This window comes from Lissotriton vulgaris, chromosome 2_1 (assembly GCF_964263255.1).
Source record: "Lissotriton vulgaris chromosome 2_1, aLisVul1.2, whole genome shotgun sequence".
NCBI classification, from domain to species: domain Eukaryota; kingdom Metazoa; phylum Chordata; class Amphibia; order Caudata; family Salamandridae; genus Lissotriton; species Lissotriton vulgaris.
The window spans coordinates 405089211-405107001 of NC_141687.1; the positions used below are offsets into that span (position 1 = coordinate 405089211).

The 17791-nt window shown below is 46.8% G+C and overlaps 1 protein-coding gene and 1 pseudogene across 3 annotated transcripts in view; one reads left to right on the plus strand and one right to left on the minus strand.

Moving 5' to 3' along the window:
• LOC147730471 (alpha-aspartyl dipeptidase-like) overlaps positions 1-1536 on the minus strand; it is a 198099-nt gene extending 196563 nt beyond the window's left edge. The window contains exon 1 of one of the 2 annotated variants that reach the window (XM_086955279.1): positions 1388-1536. The gene's annotated coding sequence lies outside the window, so the exon portion shown is untranslated. The remainder of the gene's footprint in view (positions 1-1387) is intronic. The other variant, XM_086955278.1, reaches the window with a different exon arrangement.
• LOC147730472 (interferon-inducible GTPase 5-like) lies at positions 1377-11697 on the plus strand (annotated as a pseudogene). Its single transcript, XR_015308384.1, has 2 exons — positions 1377-1503; positions 10304-11697. The product of XR_015308384.1 is annotated as an interferon-inducible GTPase 5-like (transcript).
• The last annotated feature ends 6094 nt before the right edge of the window (positions 11698-17791 follow it).

Genomic DNA, 17791 nt, shown 5'->3' on the forward strand with positions numbered 1-17791 from the left:
CGTAATTCAGCCTGTCACAACTCCTGCAAACAAACCAGGTACACCCCTTGCAGTAGCAACAAAACGTACATTTTGGTACTGTCTATTTATAACAATGCAGTCCCTGCAAGGAACTTCAGTACATTCTGTCTTTGAGATATAGACCAGCTGAGGGGAGATGGTACTGTACAGTACAAAGCACTGCAGTCCTACAGAGAAAGATTAGTACTACTTTGGTCATTGAAATATTGTTAGAAAAGATGGCACAGTACTGTCTTATTTATTGAACTATAGTTCCAAAGAATATAATTGATACGGTTTATGACAAACCACTACAGACCTGAATAGAGGTCCTTTTGCTGTGTGTTGATAAAAAAAACTGAGTTTTTGCTTAAATGGTTGCTCATCTGCATTGACCCAGCAGACTGTTTATCAGATTTTACATTTTCACTTTTCTTCAACTTCTTTTGGTCAACATTTTTTGTTTTGTTTGGGGGATGGAGAGGTGTGCTTGTTACATTTCTCTGCAAAATCTTTTTTTTACTGGGCATTTTCCAGTATTTTCCTTAGGCTCAATGTATTTGTAAAGTTCACAGGTGCCTGCAGCCACCAGATGGCGGTGTAGTATACTCTTTATTAGAAATTACGTCTACTGAAAGAGCAGTGACCTAGAACGACTGATTTTGTGTAGCTTCGTACAGAGAGCAATGTGAGCTGGTAAATACCGGGACAGTTCCAGGGGCGAAACACAGGCCCTCGCAGCTCCCCCGCGTTGCTCTCCAGGGGGCCCCGGGCCAGCCCCCTCACTTGACTTACACACTGTTCGATTATGATTTTTAACGGTTGGTGGCGCGCTGCGCACTACACGCCCGGCCTCTGAATTTAATACATTAAATGGTGAGGCTCGTCTTCAGAAATTGTGCGCGGGGCCCCGGCTGGGGCCCCTGAGGCTCTTATAAATGGGGTGGGGTCTTATAAATGCAGCACGGGCCCCCGCTGGGGTCCATGAGGCTCTTATAAATGCCGCTCGGGGCCCCTGAGGCTCTTGTAAATGGTGTGCGGGCCCCGGCTGAGGCTCTTAAATGCTGCGCGGGCCCCCCTGAGGCACTCTTTATATTAAATCAAATGACGGGACAGCCTGGTACGCGCAGGCGTGGCGCCGCGCGTACTTGTTTACTTGCCGCCGCCTTGAAGGAGGTGTTGCGTATGCGCATTGTACAGGGTGGGGCATTGAGCGCACACGTAATTAAAAATGCGCCTACGCCGTGGCTGTGGCATCCAAGAAGTGAAGACCAGCCACGCTCCTACGCAGCAGATCAGAACTGTCCGAGAAAGTCCGTCTCCGGCCGGCCACCGGGCATTGTTTCATCCCTATTTAATAATAATTTAAATTGCCCCCTGCACCTACCTGGCTAGCCTTACGCTGCACTAGCTCAGCCCCTTCCTTCTGCCTGTCCCGCGGTGCTGGCGCCGGCCTAACTCTGAGCTCAGCTGCAGGCCAGGCCCAGCCCTCAGCCAGGTCAGGTGAGTGAGTCTGCAACTCTGCATCCGACGGTCCGAGCCAAGTAGGCAGGAGGAATAGTTCGTGGGTGGGGGCGAGGACCGTCAGAGTATGCGTGGCGGTGGTGGGTTGGTAATTAGTTTGGACTGGTGGTATCAGGGAGGGAGGGCATCATGGTGGGGCCCGACCGGACCGGCAATAAACCTTAAGTAAACATAGTGTGTCTCATCTCCCTGCCTGCTCCTTGGCAGTCTTAGCCCCCCCCCCTCCTGCTCGATCACCTTATCATGATTGGATTGATTGCTAGTGCTACCAGAAGGTTCCGCCGGTACGATGAAAGAGAACATCCATAATCGGGCCTTCTTGAACCGAGGCTTGATGAATTGCTGTCATATTCAGAAAACCTTATGCGTATTTATCGGCTATTTTCTGGAATAGTGTGATGACATTTCTGAATATGATTGGCTCTCTCGCCAAAAAATTCACCCTGTCAATGACTTTGACACACTCACTTTCACACAAACATATGCTCGCATATACACGCACTCGCAAACACAAACTCTCTCTCACACAAACACAATCTCATCCACAATCAAGTACACAACATACATTTACAAATATTGTTTTTACTTATTTTAGCTGCCAGTGAGGGTCTTGTCCTAAAGTTACTTTTAAAATTAGGGTCAGGTCAGCTGTTTTTTTTTCAGTATAGAAACTTCCGTTGCTTCCTTCCGAGATGCAGGAATAGTAGCTGGCGCTAAAAGAGTGATTACAAAGCGCTGAAACGATATGAAGCAAGTTATGAAGGATGTGCGCAATGGTGGGACATTCACAGAGCCCGATTTGATGCTTTTGGCCAGATCAGAAACGGCTACAACAGAGTACAGAGATAGATAGAAATCTTGCTGAAAAATTACACCCTCAACAGCTGGTCAGCATGCTGAGGCGGGTAAACTGCTTTGACATCAACAGTAAAATAAATCTGAAAAAATAAAGGCTACGGCATCATTAATACTCAAAGAGGGGACAACCAGGCAGGGGGTAGATTTGAGGGCAGACGATTTTTAACAATATCAAAAACATCTGGATTAGAATGTTTTGCTTCCACAATTTTCGAAGCATAGAAGAATGTCCGAATGATTCTTTACCAGTTTTTTTATGATCATTTAACAACTTCCTAGACAGGTATTTAGCTGAATTGCAATAATTTTATTATTATTATTATTTTATTTAGCGATTTCTAAAGCGCCTGGTGACCCAAGGGCATCCCCGCGCTATGTGACTTGAAATCCTGTTGAGGGGAAGAACGGGAGGGGAGAGCAACAGAAGGGTATTATTTAGGGAACAGGTGAGTCTTTAGTCTTTTGCGGAAAATCAGGTAGTTGGGTTCTAGTCTGAGGGAGCGAGGGAGTGCGTTCCAGCCCTTAGCCGCTTGAACGGAGAATTGTCGACCTCCTGTACGGGTTCTTTTGAATCTGGGGGTGCAGACAAGGTTCTCATTCTGAGATCGTAGGGATCTGGTTGCTGTGTATGGAGTGATCATATTACTAAGAATCGCTGGACCAGATCCGTTGTAAAGCTTGTGTGTTGTACACATTGCTTTGAATTGCACCCTTTGGTGCACTGGGAGCCAGTGCAGGGCTTTGAGGGCTGGCTTGGCGGACGTTCTGGAAGGGGTGTTGGTAAGCATACGTGCCGCCGCGTTCTGTGTCCGCTGGAGTTTCGTGATGGTGGACTCAGGGGCTCCTAGATAGACCAGGTTGCTGTAGTCCAGGCGGGATAGCACCAGTCCCTGGATGAGAAGCTTCCTGTATTTTTTGCCACACCTTACGTTCCAATGTCCTACAGTGACACCCGGTAACTGGAAGCTCCTCACTAAACTTAAAGAAAGAGGAGTGGGCATCTAGAGAGTTCACCATCACGCCATGGGTACCCTCAAATGACCAGAATGACCTCCACGATTAAACATACATAGGAATTATGCCAGGGGTCGCCACCATTTAACTATGCGTGCTATGCTGGTATGGGCTTTTCATTTCATGGATGCTCACAATTAGCCAAGATTCTAGGGATATAGCCACAGTAGCCACTCAGAAGGATAAGGCCAGACTGAGGTACACATACACAATCACATGTTCTTCCTTACGCTCACACGTAGAAAACATTACAAAAGCGCACTCGCGCAAAGACTCACAAATGTACAAACTCACACCGCAGCCAGTGCCCTCTTTCCTTTCACCCTTCTCTTCATCCAGTCAATACACGCATGCCTTTACCTACCTATCACTTCTGATTGCTCATGGTAGCACATCTGGCACGTCTTGCAGCCCACTGACTCCCCTCCATCCTCCGAGCAGCATGGCATGCCCTGCACAATGTCACACACTCACTGTGGTTGGCAGTGCCAGCTCAACAGCAAGGCCAGCTACAGTGTGACTTGTGTTGCAAGCCCAGATGCAGTGAAACTGTTGGGACTTATAATAAAACGTCTGCCAAGACAAACCTTTGGCACATCCATTCAAAAACCTAGCCAAATCCCACACTCTATGGTCACCGCTAACAACTAGGCCCCGCCCACTCCTAATAATAGCAATCATATCCATGATCTAGTTTCCGCGCTCACTTGTCTATTCCCTCTGTGGGACCAATCTCTATACTTTAGAGGGTACCAGAGACAAGCCTTACGCAGCAAGTTACCGTGTTTTCAGGTGCCCATTCATCCTGTGTGTTTACTTAATCTCCATTACTGTGCTGCGTTCTGTGTGGATTTATATGCCAAGTAGGCTGTTTCTGCTGGGCTTGGTTGCCAGTAAAACGGGGTGTGTTTAGGGGAGTTTGTGTCAAAATATGGTTGTTTCATGAACGTGACATTTTATTTGTGTTAACAAACCAAATATGCACAATCACACACAGCATAGCCCTTTTCAAACGCACCCGGGGAGAAAGACGCGCAGTCCCAAGCAGAAAAATGTATGGAAAAAGTCTGGTGGGCAAGTGGACTAACATTAACATATCTTGACAATATAGAGGCATTTCATTTAAATGTTGGAGGTTTCAAATCAAAGTATGCTAGATTTCTGGGTGGTAGGGTAAAGTGGTACATGGTGGGCCCCTGGGTGGGCCGCGCCATGTGCTTTGCAGGGGGGGGGGGCCCATGTGCTTTGCACGGGGCCCCCTCAAGTTTTGTTACGCCACTGGAGAGTTCTGGAGTCTCAGCCGGTGAGATGCCTAGTGCTTGTTCAAAGTTGCATTCCCAATATTTCTAACATGCTGTGTGCCAGCGCTGCGCACGGCTGCAGAAGTGCTGGTTCACTTCAGCTGATCTATTTTAAATCACGCAGCGATAAGTGTAATAAAAGGCAGACAAGCGGGGAAAGCGGAGCACGATAGAGGTCAGGGGTGGGGGGAGGGTGGGTAGATAAGAAAGAGTGGTGGGCAGCGGGTTGAAAGGGCAAAGCAGCAACACGGATAGGAGACAAGACATGACTCCTGCAAACCATGACGAATGGCAACAAAGCAAACAAGAGTGACGCTGAAGCTTACCAATGGTAGGCTATGGCCAGGCAGTAAGCCTACTGATTGAAAACAAACACCCAGATTCATGAAGAACACATTTTGCGATTCCTTAATGGCGAAATTTACCGATTCGCTATTAAGGAATAGCAAAATGCTATTCATCAAGAAATCACTCAAGAAATAGCGATTTCTAATTATTCCTTAATTGCGACTCGCAAATAGCGAGTTGCAATTAAGGAATATCACCCCATTCATTCCTATGGGCCTAGAGGCCCATAGGATCGAATGGGAAGACACTCGCAATTTGCTAATCGCAAATAGCGATTCGCAAAATGAAATTGCGATTTCAAGGGTGCAGGGGTGTCCAAAGGACACCCTGTAGCACCCCTGAAATAACACCCTGTAGCACCCCTGAAATGTGAATTTACACTGATGTTGTGCACACACATGTCCAAAGGACATGTGTGTGTGTGAAACATGCAACTTAGAAAAATGCATTTAAATGCATTTTTCTAAGTTTTCGCTATTTACCACGAGGTTTGACTTCGTGGTAAATAGCGGGTAATGTTTCATGAATAGCATTTAAGGAATCTTTAATAGAGATTCCTTCAATGCTAATCCTTGCAAATTTGCGAATTCTTTATTAGCGATTTTTGCATTTGGGATGATGAATCCCAAATGCAAAAATTGCACTCGCAAAGGGCCAGATTCTCAGAATCTGACCTTTTTGCGAGCGCATTTCGCTTGATGAATCTAGCTGTATATGTCTTGAAGAGACAGAACATGTGCTGTCTAGCTGAGACCTAAAAATGGCAGGACATTTGCTTTGTGTGCCTATAACATGTGTTGCAATGAGCAATGCCCCAACTGATGACTGAATTTTGACAAGCCCGTCATGATAGTTTCCGTTGTGTTATGAAGGGTCTCTAGGACACCTTTTTATTTATAATGAGACCCAGTTAGTTATACACATCAAATTTATTTGGCTGGAAGTACTAGTTCTGTTGCATTTACCAAACTGTATAATATTTTTTTAAAAAAAAGATTTGGTCAGAGACTACTGCTATTATAACACAATTCTAGACCAGTCAGTATGAGCTGAAGTCTCATTATGGTGTGGCTGAGAACAAACTCATCACATATTCATTATCTGGGTATTTTAGAGTCTTTCTTTTATGTCTGATTCTCGGGATATAAAGTTGCAGATGCTCTAGCACCCTATCACTTGTTGTCCAAACCCTCCACAGCCACTTTCCGCTTAGTCTATTTATTAGTTCCATACTGCCTTCTGTGAGACAGGACCACAAGCAACCCCAAACATGTTTCATCCTATGCAGACCCTGTCAGAAAACTGCCCCCCATCACTTTTTATTATTCTCAGTGCAATGTTGTAAGTGTGATACATATCCTCAGTCATGATTCATGTGATCACTGTGAGATTGGACTATGTGTACCCTACTTATGAGGCCCAACTGGCATGGGGTTGATTCAATCAATCGAGGAGTTTTTAAAGCAGGCTACTCAGTCGAAGAGCCAGGTCTTGAGGGTCTTCTTGATGATGTACAGGGTTTGGGCTTGTCTGATGTTGATCAGCAGTTGGTTCCAGGTCTCGGCAGCGATGTAGGAGAAAGTTCTTCCACCCGTTCTTGCTCTGCTGATGTACGCGGGTTCGGCGAGGTCGGCGGATCGGAGGTTCCTCTTGGCTACGTGGAAGGAGATTCTGTCATTGAGGTATTGGGGTCAGGTATTGTGGGGGCATTTGAGGCGTGGGTATCTTGACAGTTACTCTCTTCTCAACGGGGAGCCAGTGGAGGTCTTGCAAGTGCTGGGTGAAGTGTTTGTGTTGAGGGATGCCGAGGACGGGTCTGGCTGCGGTGTTCTGTATGGTCTGGAGTTTGTAGAGCAGTGCCTTGTTGATCCCGGTGTAGAGGACGTTTCCGTAGTCCAATCTGCTGGTTATGAGTGCTTTGGTGACGGTCTTTCTTGATTCTGGAGATATCCATTTGAAGGTATTTCGGAGGATGGGGAGGTTGTTGAAGCAGGTGGAGGCGACGGCGTTGACCTGTCGGTCATGGAGAAGGAGGAGTCGAGTATGATGCTGAGGTTTCGGGCGTGGTCATGGGGGCGGATGGGCTGCCGAGGGTGGTGGACCACCAGGAGTTGTCCCATGCACAGGGGGAGGGTCCGAGGACAAGAACCTCTGTCTTCTCTGAGATGAGCTCCGGGCAGCTGCTGCTCATCCAGGATGCAATGTCTTTCATTCCTTCCTGGAAGCTGAGTGTGGTGGTGATGGGGTCCTAGGTGAGGGACATGATGAGCTGGGTGTTGTTGGCGTAGGATACTAAGCTGATGCCGTGCTGTCTGGCGATTGAGGCGAGGAGGGCCATGTAGATGTTGAAGAGTGTGGGGCTGAGCGTCGATCTTTGGGGTACTTCACAGTTGATTTCCCTGGGTTCGGAGAGGAAGGGTGGAAGTCTGATTTTGTGTGTTCTACCAGCGAGGAAGGCGCAGAGCCAGTCGAGGGTGGTTCCCTGTATGCCTGATTCATTGAGTCTGGTGGTGCGTGTGCAGTGGGAGACAGTGACGAAGGCTGCAGAGAGGTCAAGAGGGATCAGGGCTGCGGTGTGTCCCTGGTCGAGGAGGGTGCATATGTCGTCTGTAGCGGCAAGTAGAATGGTCTCAGTGCTGTGGTAGCTGCGGAATCCGGATTGGGAGGGGTCGAGGATGGAGTTCTCTTCGATGAATTCCGTTAGTTGAATGTGTCGGTAGTTTTTTAGGTCCGTGGGATCTGCTGAGTGCTTCTTGAGTAGGGGGTCTGACTTCTGCGCGTTTCCAGTCATCAGGAAAGATGCCGGGTTCGAAGGTGGTGTTGATGGTGCGTCGTAGTTTGGGAGCGATGTTCTGTGGAAGATGTTCAGGAGGCAGATGTCCAATGGGGCTCCTGAGTGGATGCCTTTCATGGTCGATGTAGTGTCTTCGTTGGTTACTGGGGTCCGTGAGGAGAAGGTGGACTGGCTGGCGTTCCCAGAGGATGGGGTGGTTTCGGAGTCAGGTGTCTGGTCGTTGAAATTGTCGTAGGGGCCCTTGATCTTCAGATGGAAGTAGTATCCGAGCTTGTTGGAGAATTCCTGTGAGGGGGGATGTCTGTGGTTTCGCTGGGGGTTTTGATGAATTCCTGGATGATGCTGAAGTGTTCCTTGGAGTTGCTGGTATTGGCGAGGATCTTGTTCTGGATGAAGGTCCTTTTGGTGGATTTGATGCGTTGGTGGTAGTCTGTCATTGCGCTTTTGTAGGAGGTGCCGTCTTCCGAGGATTTGCTGTTTCTCCATTTCTTCTCGAGACGTCTGCAGGTGCGTTTGGATTGTTGGAGGTCGGCGGTGAACCATGTGTTCTTCCTGGGGCATTGTCTGTCGGGGTTGCAGAGGGGTGCGAGTTCGTGCGCGCAGTTGGAGATCCATCTGTGGAGTTATTTGGCTGCAAGGTTGGCGTCGGTCGGGCCGGCGGGGGCATCACGATTGAGGGTGGAGTTTAGCTGCTCCTCAGTGATTTGCTACAGTTTCTTGGGTTTGTAGACGTGGAAGTGTACGCAGTGGTGGTCTGTCCATGGGGGTTGCGTGGTGTGGCTAAAGCGGATGTTGTAACCTCCTGTGAAGATGGGGTCGAGGGTGTGTCCTGCGGTGATGAAAGTGGTGAACGTAGTTGGTCTGTAGGCGAGGGTGCTTCTTAGGGTCGTTCTGGGGCTGGTCTGGATCTGGAAATGGAGGTGTTCCGTGGTGGGTGGGCTGTGGCTCAAGCTGGAGGTTGTGAGTCGGAGGGGGCTCTTGTATGCGATGGCAAGTCCTCTTCCTGGGCGGTTGGGATGGCCCTTCCTCTGGATCTTGTGTCCATCCAGGATGGCAGTGACGATGTCGGGGAGGAGGTGGAGTTGGTCCAAGTTTCTGTGAAGAAGGCGACGTCTGGCGAGATGGTGTCGAGGAGGACCCAGATCTCCACGGCGTGTCTGTGTAGGGAGTGCACGTTGAGGAGGATGCACCTCCGGGCTTCGGAGGTGTTGGCATTCAGCGTATGGGCGGTGGCCGTGTGGGTGCGTACAGTGGTGAAGGACTGGTGGCAGAGACGCCAGGAGTACTGGCAGTGGGTGGTGCTCGGTGTGGATAGCTTGCATTTGTTGTTCCTTTCATGGTTGAGTGCGAGTAGGGCAGCTGAGTCGCACTGAAGGGTGGTCAGAGAACCAGGGTCCCTGGCGCTGGTCGCGGTCAGCAGGGGAAAGGGGCCGTGGGAGGAGCAGCGACTGGAGAGGGCGATGAAAAAGGGCAACGGAGGACACAACAAGGGCACAGAAGAGACATGCTTTGACAAAAAAATAACACAATAGGCAGAAAACCTATACAGGCACAGTTATTATTGAAAACGCTCACCAGCCAAAAAACGAGTGGAACAGGTCTCGAACCCTTACTCACTGTAAAGGTGAGAGTGCAGCGGCACAACAGCGGAGCAGCTGGGGCAGAGGGCAGAGTCCCTCACCCGGAAGTCAGAGGTCTTGATCACACGCCTGAGCAGCGGCCGCCATTAAATGGGTAAGGGGGGCGAGAAGCGCAGCTGTGAGGGGGGAGGCGGCAGGGGCAGCAGCAACTGGAGAGGGTGACAAAAACAGGCAACGGAGGACACAACAAGGGCATAGAGGAAAACTTTGACAAAACAAATATTGATTGTTTTCCCAATAATGGGAGACCTGACTCAGCAGGTTATGCTGAAATGTTTCTAATGGAGCAGGACCAAGGCGGATTTCTCTATGGCTGGGTCCTGCCTAAGGTGGAATGCGGGCACAAAAATGATGGACTGGAATGCTAGTAATTATTGTATGAGATTAATTAAAACATTCCACCTATAACGTTTTTGTGCTCTGAAAAGTAGTAGCTCTCAGAAATTACGGCTGCTTTTACAAGACCTGGAACCAACAAATGTGAACTTATGCATCAGTCCAGAGGCCCGTCTAAATAGTTGACACCCAATATTGCAGCCATCGGGCCTGAAAGAAGTGACTACACCCACATTAGAAGCGATAAAATAAACTTTTAAATAAATGCTGCAATTCTCCAACTGCCTAATACGTTAGTGATTATAACTGCCTTATGTTGCTGTCTAGAAACTTTCTTTTACATGTTCATGGTAAATGATTTCTTTTCTACTCTATAAGTTCACAATTATATGTTCAACACTGTGTATCTGTGGCCATGCCTTTGTAGATTGTTAGGCTAAAGCAAATGCCACAGCTAACAGTAAATATGTTTTTGTTCTATTTTTCAGAACGACTGAGCTAGCTGATCAAGCACTTGAGAAGAAAAAGGTAACTAGAGATGGCAAATAGCAATGCCGCTCATGAACATGAGGCTTTTGACATAATTTCTGGAGAGGAACTTGAAAGGTTCCAGAATGCCATAGAGGAAGGTGACCTTCCTGAAGCAGCTGCACATTTCATGAATTCCTTGGATTCAATAGACAATTCAGAGCTTGACATCGCCATCACTGGAGAGTCCGGTTCTGGGAAGTCAACTTTTGTCAATGCTATAAGGGGCCTAGGGGATGAGGAAGAATTTTCAGCTGTGACTGGTGTAGTAGAGACAACAATGGAACCAACTCCCTTTCGGCATCCTTTGTACCCAAATGTGAATGTTGCCAGGAATTGGAACTGAAACCTTCCGATCATCTGAGTATCTGAAGCAAGTTTGTTTTGAGCGCTACGATTTCTTCATAATCATTGCCACAGAGCGTTTTAAATCTAACCATGCTAACCTTGCCCGTGAAATCCATAACATGGGGAAAAAGTTCTACTTTGTGCGATCAAAGGTTGATCAGGATTTGGAGTCATCTAAGACACGTCGAAAGTCTACTTATGATGAGGAGAAGATCATGAAGGAGATCAGGAACAACTGCACTGAATGCCTGAAGAAAGCTGGCGTGGAGAACCCATGTGTCAAGCTTTAAGCTTGATCAATTTGACTTTCATCTCTTAGAGGAAACCTTGGAGAAGGAGCTCCCAACCCACAAACGACATGCCTTGCTCCTCTCCCTACCAACCATCTCCATAAAGATATTGGAGAAGAAAAAAGAAATGATGAAGAAAGAGCTATGGAGGGTAGCTAGTGTGTCTTGTGCTGTGGCTGCTGTTCCCCTCCCAGGTCTATCCCTTGCATGTGACCTTTTAATATTGAAGAACTGCCTTTTAAAATATTGCAAGAGCTTTGGTCTGGATGATGAGTCCCTAGAGAAACTTGCCAGGAAGGTAAACATTCCTGTGGCTGATCTGAAATCTGTCATCAAGTCACAACTTGGTAAAGAAATTACAAATGATTTGCTGATCAAATTGCTTGCTGGCTACACAGTGTTTGCTGTTGCCACAGCAGCCGAAGAAGTGATGAGGTTTATACCTTTACTTGGTTCATTGGCAGCAGGAGGTATTTCCTTTGGAACTACGTACTACATGTTAAATACATTTTTGAATGATCTCGCTGAAGATGCTCAGAGAGTACTGAAAAGGTCAATGTTTGGATCAGAGGTTTAAGGAAGCAACAAGTGGCAGGAAATCTGGGCACAAATTCATTGTAATCTGTAGTAATGTTATTAGGAACTGCTTTAATGTACAGCCATAAGTGTCTTATTGCTTATTTTGCCAACCTTTGAGGGAATAATAACTGCTATTCTGTATTATCGTAATACCTGGAGAGAAGATGCATTACAACAAATGGACAGTTATTCACTTATGGATTAGATGTTCTATGTTTCAACTAAGTACCAATTTAGAATAGCTGTGAGAAATTTCAAGTGTTTCGAACTAGAGAACTACTGGCCTGTTTATATGTTAACTTTGTATACCTGATTTAAGGCACTCATATATGCAAACTGCACTTCCTGCAACAAACATTTTAATTGTGCTTCTTAGTTGTTATTCACTCAGCACACATTATATATCAAATCAAATCAAATCATGGGATATTTATTGAGTGCACATATCACCCGAATGTCTCATGGCGCTTAACAGACAGCTCTGACATGAAGAGTACCCGTTTAGTTTTCAAACTGGGATAAAGTAGCCCCTTACATATATTATAATTACATTAAAAATCATTGAGGACCTATGTGGCCATTTAGAGGAACAAGGTCCATTGGCCATGTTCCTTTTAAAGATCATGGAACTTTGAGATGACTTGCAATATCCTGTCAATGTATTGCAGATGGTATTTTATTTCTTACATGGTCATATCATCATATTAAATCAGATTAATTAAGGGCTGTATCTCAGAATGCGTAGCAAAATGGGGGGAAGGGGGTGAGAGGTCTTTCCTTGTAATGAACTATATGCAAAAATTAAACATGTTGCTTAAAATCTTTAATATCAGCAGATCACTGGTTGTTGTAGAAAACCAATAGTAAGAACATTAAGCTAGATTTTGTTTTCGTTCTTTGAACTGCTCTGTGACCTGGCTTTTACTTGACTGCTGACTATGGCAGCAAGCATTATGATCTTATAACTCAACTGTAGTTGGTTACTAGAAATGACCTGTCACTTAATTTTTGTTAATAGAGGTGTCTAGAGACATCACAACTCTGCTGTAATAAGGACATTTAATACAGGTGTATCTAATTAAATGAACACTGATTTTCTTTCAAGGTCCAGATTACATCTGATATACTAGGTGACCTCCAAGAGAGCAGACTCTGTGCTTCAACCCGAATTGATTGAGGTGAGTGAAGAATGTTATCCCTTTCAATGTACCTGGTGATCTGGGCCTTTACCAAAGTTGCCAGCATTTTTCACAGTGCAGGGTAGGCCTATAGTTGCTCAGGATTAAAGGGTCAGCATTGTTTTTTCTCTCCAAAAGTGGCACCACCAACACCTTTTTCCAGGCTGCTGGCATAGTACCCAGTTTCAGAGATACATTGAGTAAAACGTTAATCTGCGGATTAATGGAGACAGCTGCCCAAGTTAAAGAATGGGATGGGCATACATCAAGGTGGGGCAGAGGGTAGATGTGACTTTTTGGATGATTAGTTAAGACTCCAGAAGGGCGATCCGCTCAAAGGATGATTGAAGGGAACCTTCCTTCTCGAGCCTGACGTCATCGCTCGATTTAAAGGGGGATCAACCTGAGCATTTGGAAACTTGGAGTACATTTTTTCCACTTTGTCATGAAAAAACATAGATCGTCGAGAGAGTCTTTGAGGAGAGGCAGGAATTATCTGTTTATCAGCCTCAGGATTTAGAAATGCTTTAACAATTAATAAAAAAAATATTTGCGCATTCTCAGAGGCAACTATTTGTCAAGCTAATATATCTGGTTTAGCTTTTTTAATATTTTTACAGAACTGCTTAAGAGCAGCTTTATAGGTCAGCTTATTCTCTGTATTAATTCAGCCGCCATTTTCTTTCAAGCTGTTTACATCTTTGGTTTTCCTCCTTAAAACTGGGAGAGAACCATGCCGCAAAGTGCACAATTTTCTTCTTTATACCTTTTAAGGGGAGCCAGATTATCGAGACCTGGCAACAAGGTTGAATTGAAGGAGTGTACTCACTGGTTAGAGGCGGCAGACCCGAGAGCAGAGGACGGCCCGGGACCAGGGTTCTATTCCCGGCGCGGCAGGTTTCTGGACCAGGGTCAGCGGACTCGATAATTCTCTTGCCTCGGTGCCCACTCTGATCAGAGATCACACTCGGCAACTCTGGGCATTAGCTTGCCTCATCTTCACTAACGGCCCCACCAGACCGCCGGGGATGCCTGGTCTCACCCTGGAGATACCCATTAAGGGACCATCTCTCAGGGAAGCCAGGAAGGGTTTCGCAGCGGTCGAAGCGCCTTGGGACCCTCCGGGTAAGTAGTGCGCTATATAAATGCCTATACATTTACACATTTACATTACTGCATCATCTATTCCCTCAGACAAGTTTACCGCAATTTGCAAACACAAGTTGATGAGGCTTGAGTCGGGAATAGTATGCCATGACCTGGAAACTCCCAATTGCCTTGCTGTACCGGTCTGCGATACAGTACAAGACAAATGAACAGGTACTAAAAAATGACCAGTCCAAACTAACTGAAAGGGTTGTCCCGTAACAAGAGAACAATGGTTAGAAAAGATCAGCTTGAGAGTATGCCCACCTGGATGAGTAGGGCCTTTGACAGTTTTTTCTAAATTTCGGTCTGACATGGCTTCCATTAACTGCTCAGCCAATCTATATGTAGGGTCCTCCATGTGTATATTAAAGTGCCCTAGTACTGTAAAATTGGAATATTGTAAAAAAGAGCAATTACATTTGTTTTTTTCTTTAACTCTTTTTATTGAAAGACATAAGCTCCATATAGCGTATATTAGAGAGTGAGTCGACATTTGTTACACTTCTATAGATCTTTGATTTCGTACATGTCAGGATAGTCGTCTCCATTAATGCAAAAATGGCGCTCTTGCAGCCCAGTATCATTTGGATTCCACACATTTATTTACCTGATCGCCCTCCCTCCTCTCTCCAGGAGGTTGTCCCCCAACCCCTCTTTCACCGGTATCTCGTGTACTCTCACCAAACCCCCCACACCTTCTCCCCCTTTTTGGGACAACCTCTAGCTTTGTAGATCACTTGTTATGCCATCGGGCACCAGTTGAGCAATTACATTTGCATATACTTTATTAGACTTTGAAGACAATTTAGGGGGGATGTAAATTAAAGCACCCATAAAGGATAAGTTGTCTTGATATTTTAAGGGAAAAGGCAAATCCCTTGGCTAATTCCAAGTCCTCTAATTTTGTGGTGAACCACATACATTTTGACCAATAAATTAGGCAATCCCACCACCAGGCCCTCACACCCTATCCAAATAGGATATAGAGTAGCCCTCGGCTATTGCCAGAGCAATATTGGGCCAGGAGTTGGCCTTTAGGCAAGTTTTTATTAAAAATGCAACATCCCAAACATCATTTTACATATCTCAAATCTTTATTTAATGTTTGGGTCGGGATCTGGTGTTTATTAGACGTACTCTTACCTCAGATCTAACCTTGTTAGGCTCCCTGTAAAATGACTTGGGGTACATCATGTTAGGTTCCCTAAGATCTAGCTGAAGAGAGAATGGCATATTTTGAAATGCAAAGTTGCAATTAGTGCAGTGCTGAAACAACCCAACCCCGCTGGTATTTAACAATAATATGACCACAGCAGGGCAGGCGAGGGCATCAAAGTCTCCTTACCGTAAGTTAACCTCAGTGGTTTGTCTGATAAATAAGATTGTTTTCCTTTCCACAAAGGGTCATGTTTTGGAGCATCAATAGAGAGTATAAACACTGCCTCTCTCCTGTGCATCCCGCCAACGAATGACGGACAAATGAATAATAGACACAGGACATTGATTTGCCCATGTAAACTGGAAGCGGTATCCTTTACCAAAAAGAAAAGTTGGCCAAATACATAGTGACTTTTCTTTTTGTCCTCATATCACCAGTGTTGCAAAGCTGTGCCAATAAATACTACCTGTACCGTCCTCAGGCCACTTGCTATTTAACAGCCCTGTCTTACCAGTCCTACCAGTTCCCTGGCTTCTGAATTCATGCAGGGATAATCATTGGACATCAGCTTAAGCCCTTGTTATTTCTTGCAAGTTCAGAAAATCTTCCCAAATGGGACCACAAGAGCCCCCTCAAGTCCTGTGACCACTCTACATATAGTGCCAAGTACCTGGAGCCAATTACATCCCTGGGGTGGAAGGGGATCTAACCATCTCTTACAGATCTCACTTCTAGCTAAAAGAATCATATAAAAAAGGAGATCTCTGCTATTTGCCGAGAGAAGCTGACTGGAATCTTCATCCAATCCCATCAGTACCAATGTTGGGTTCATTGTTATATTTGTCTGAAACATATCATTGATAACATTCTCAACAGGATTCCAGTAGACCTGTAATTTATGGCACTCATAAACCATATGGATGTCACCAGCACTTAACAAACCACATCTGCGGGATCTTGTGGTAGGTGCTGTTACAAACTTGGCGAGTTTCTTTGGGGTCCAATACAGCCTATTTATTGTATAGAAATGGTGTATTTTCAAATGTGCAGGTTTAGGTTTAAAGCATTTTATTGCAAGTTATTGAAACAATACAAAAACATAAAACACTGCTGCAAAAAACAGGTGCTACAGCCCAGCAATTGAAAGCGTGCTGGAAGTGCGAGTCTCTCCCAATGAAAGGCCCATAGGGGCTAGCCTGTCTAGATGCTGAGAAAAGACAGCAGTGCAGGAAAAGAACAACCCCCCCTCCCACATCCCCCCCCCACGCTCCCCCCTTCAACTTCCCCAAAGCCCCATCCCCCCCTGGTCCCACTCCCCAGTCCAGTGCTCCGATCCGCCCCTTCATTCCCTCCCCCCTCCCCCCTGCAGGCAAATTCCGTCCAAATTGCCTTCAGGAAGCTGATTCAGCAGGTGCTGTCAATCTCAAGAGGCGAAGATACCTCGGACAAGTAAGCTCCCTAAATTCGGTGACCAACAAAGAATGAAACGGTTGCCAGAGGTCATTAAACTGCTCCACATCCCCAGCTACTGTGAGCGACAACTTCTCCATTCCCAACACATGCCACAATCTATGCAACCAACCGGTGATGGAGGGGAGTGTGGTGGTGCGCCAGTGTATGAGGATGTTCTGGACCGCTGAGCCCAGTGCTATAGCAATTAGTCGGCCTCTACGGGATTTCAGGGGATACATCAGCCGATTAGGGAGGCCCAGCAATACATACGCGGGGAAGCGCGGCAGCTCAATGTCAAAGTGTGTATCAATCTCATCTAACACCTCCTTCCTGTAGGCCTGCAGCAGCGGGCAATCCCACAGGACATGCATAAGTGCGCCCACCCGCCCACATGCCCTCCAGCAGTTTCCGTCAATATTACTGTCCATCTCGTGTAGTCTTTCGGGAGTATAATACCAGTAGGTGGTCACTTTAATAATTGTTTTGGTGAGTCCCGTGTGGTATGCAGAGTGTTGTGCCCGGTATGAGATCTGGTCCCACTCTTTGTGGCTCAACGTCCTCCCCAGCTCCCGCTCCCACCTCTCCCTGCCCGGGTTATAGAAGTGAGAGGAAGGGGGTTGCAGAAACCTATAGAGGTCGGAGATCAGTTTCGCGTCGGAGGTATGAGACAAAAGCCAACTCTCATAAGGAAGAAAACTCCTGTCCGCCATCTCCCGCACTCGCGGGTGCAACGCCCAGTGGCGTACCTGTAGGTATCTCAGTCTCTCCGTCTCAGGCAACTTGTATTCTTGTCTGAAACTCGGAAAGGGAATAACGCTTCCGAGTCATAACTTGTGAAACAGGGTCCTGCACCCCGCGGCCCTCCAGTGCGTGAAAGCCCCCGGTTCCATTCCCGGGGTGAAGTCCGGGTTCTCAACCAAAGGTGTAAGCGGCGAGGGGAACGTGGTGAGTCCGTGGGCGACACCCGTGGCGTCCCACACCTTCAACGGGACCCGCGTAACGAAGGACGCGTACAAATTGGGGGGGGGGCGGTGGTCCTTGCGTAAGAAGGGCACCTCCTGCAGCGGCCGACCCGCCACTGCCTGGTCCTGGAAAAGCCAGTGCTTATCTGACTCCCATCTGCTCCACTCCACGAGGTATCGCAATTGTGCCGCCTGGTAATATTTGCGCAGGTCTGGTATCCCCAGTCCCCCCGCTTCAGGGGCCAATGTGGAAAGCGCCCTCCTCAGTCTAGGTTTGCGGCCCTGCCAGATGAAACGCTCCAGATCCGCCTGTGTTTGCTGAAGCCACCCC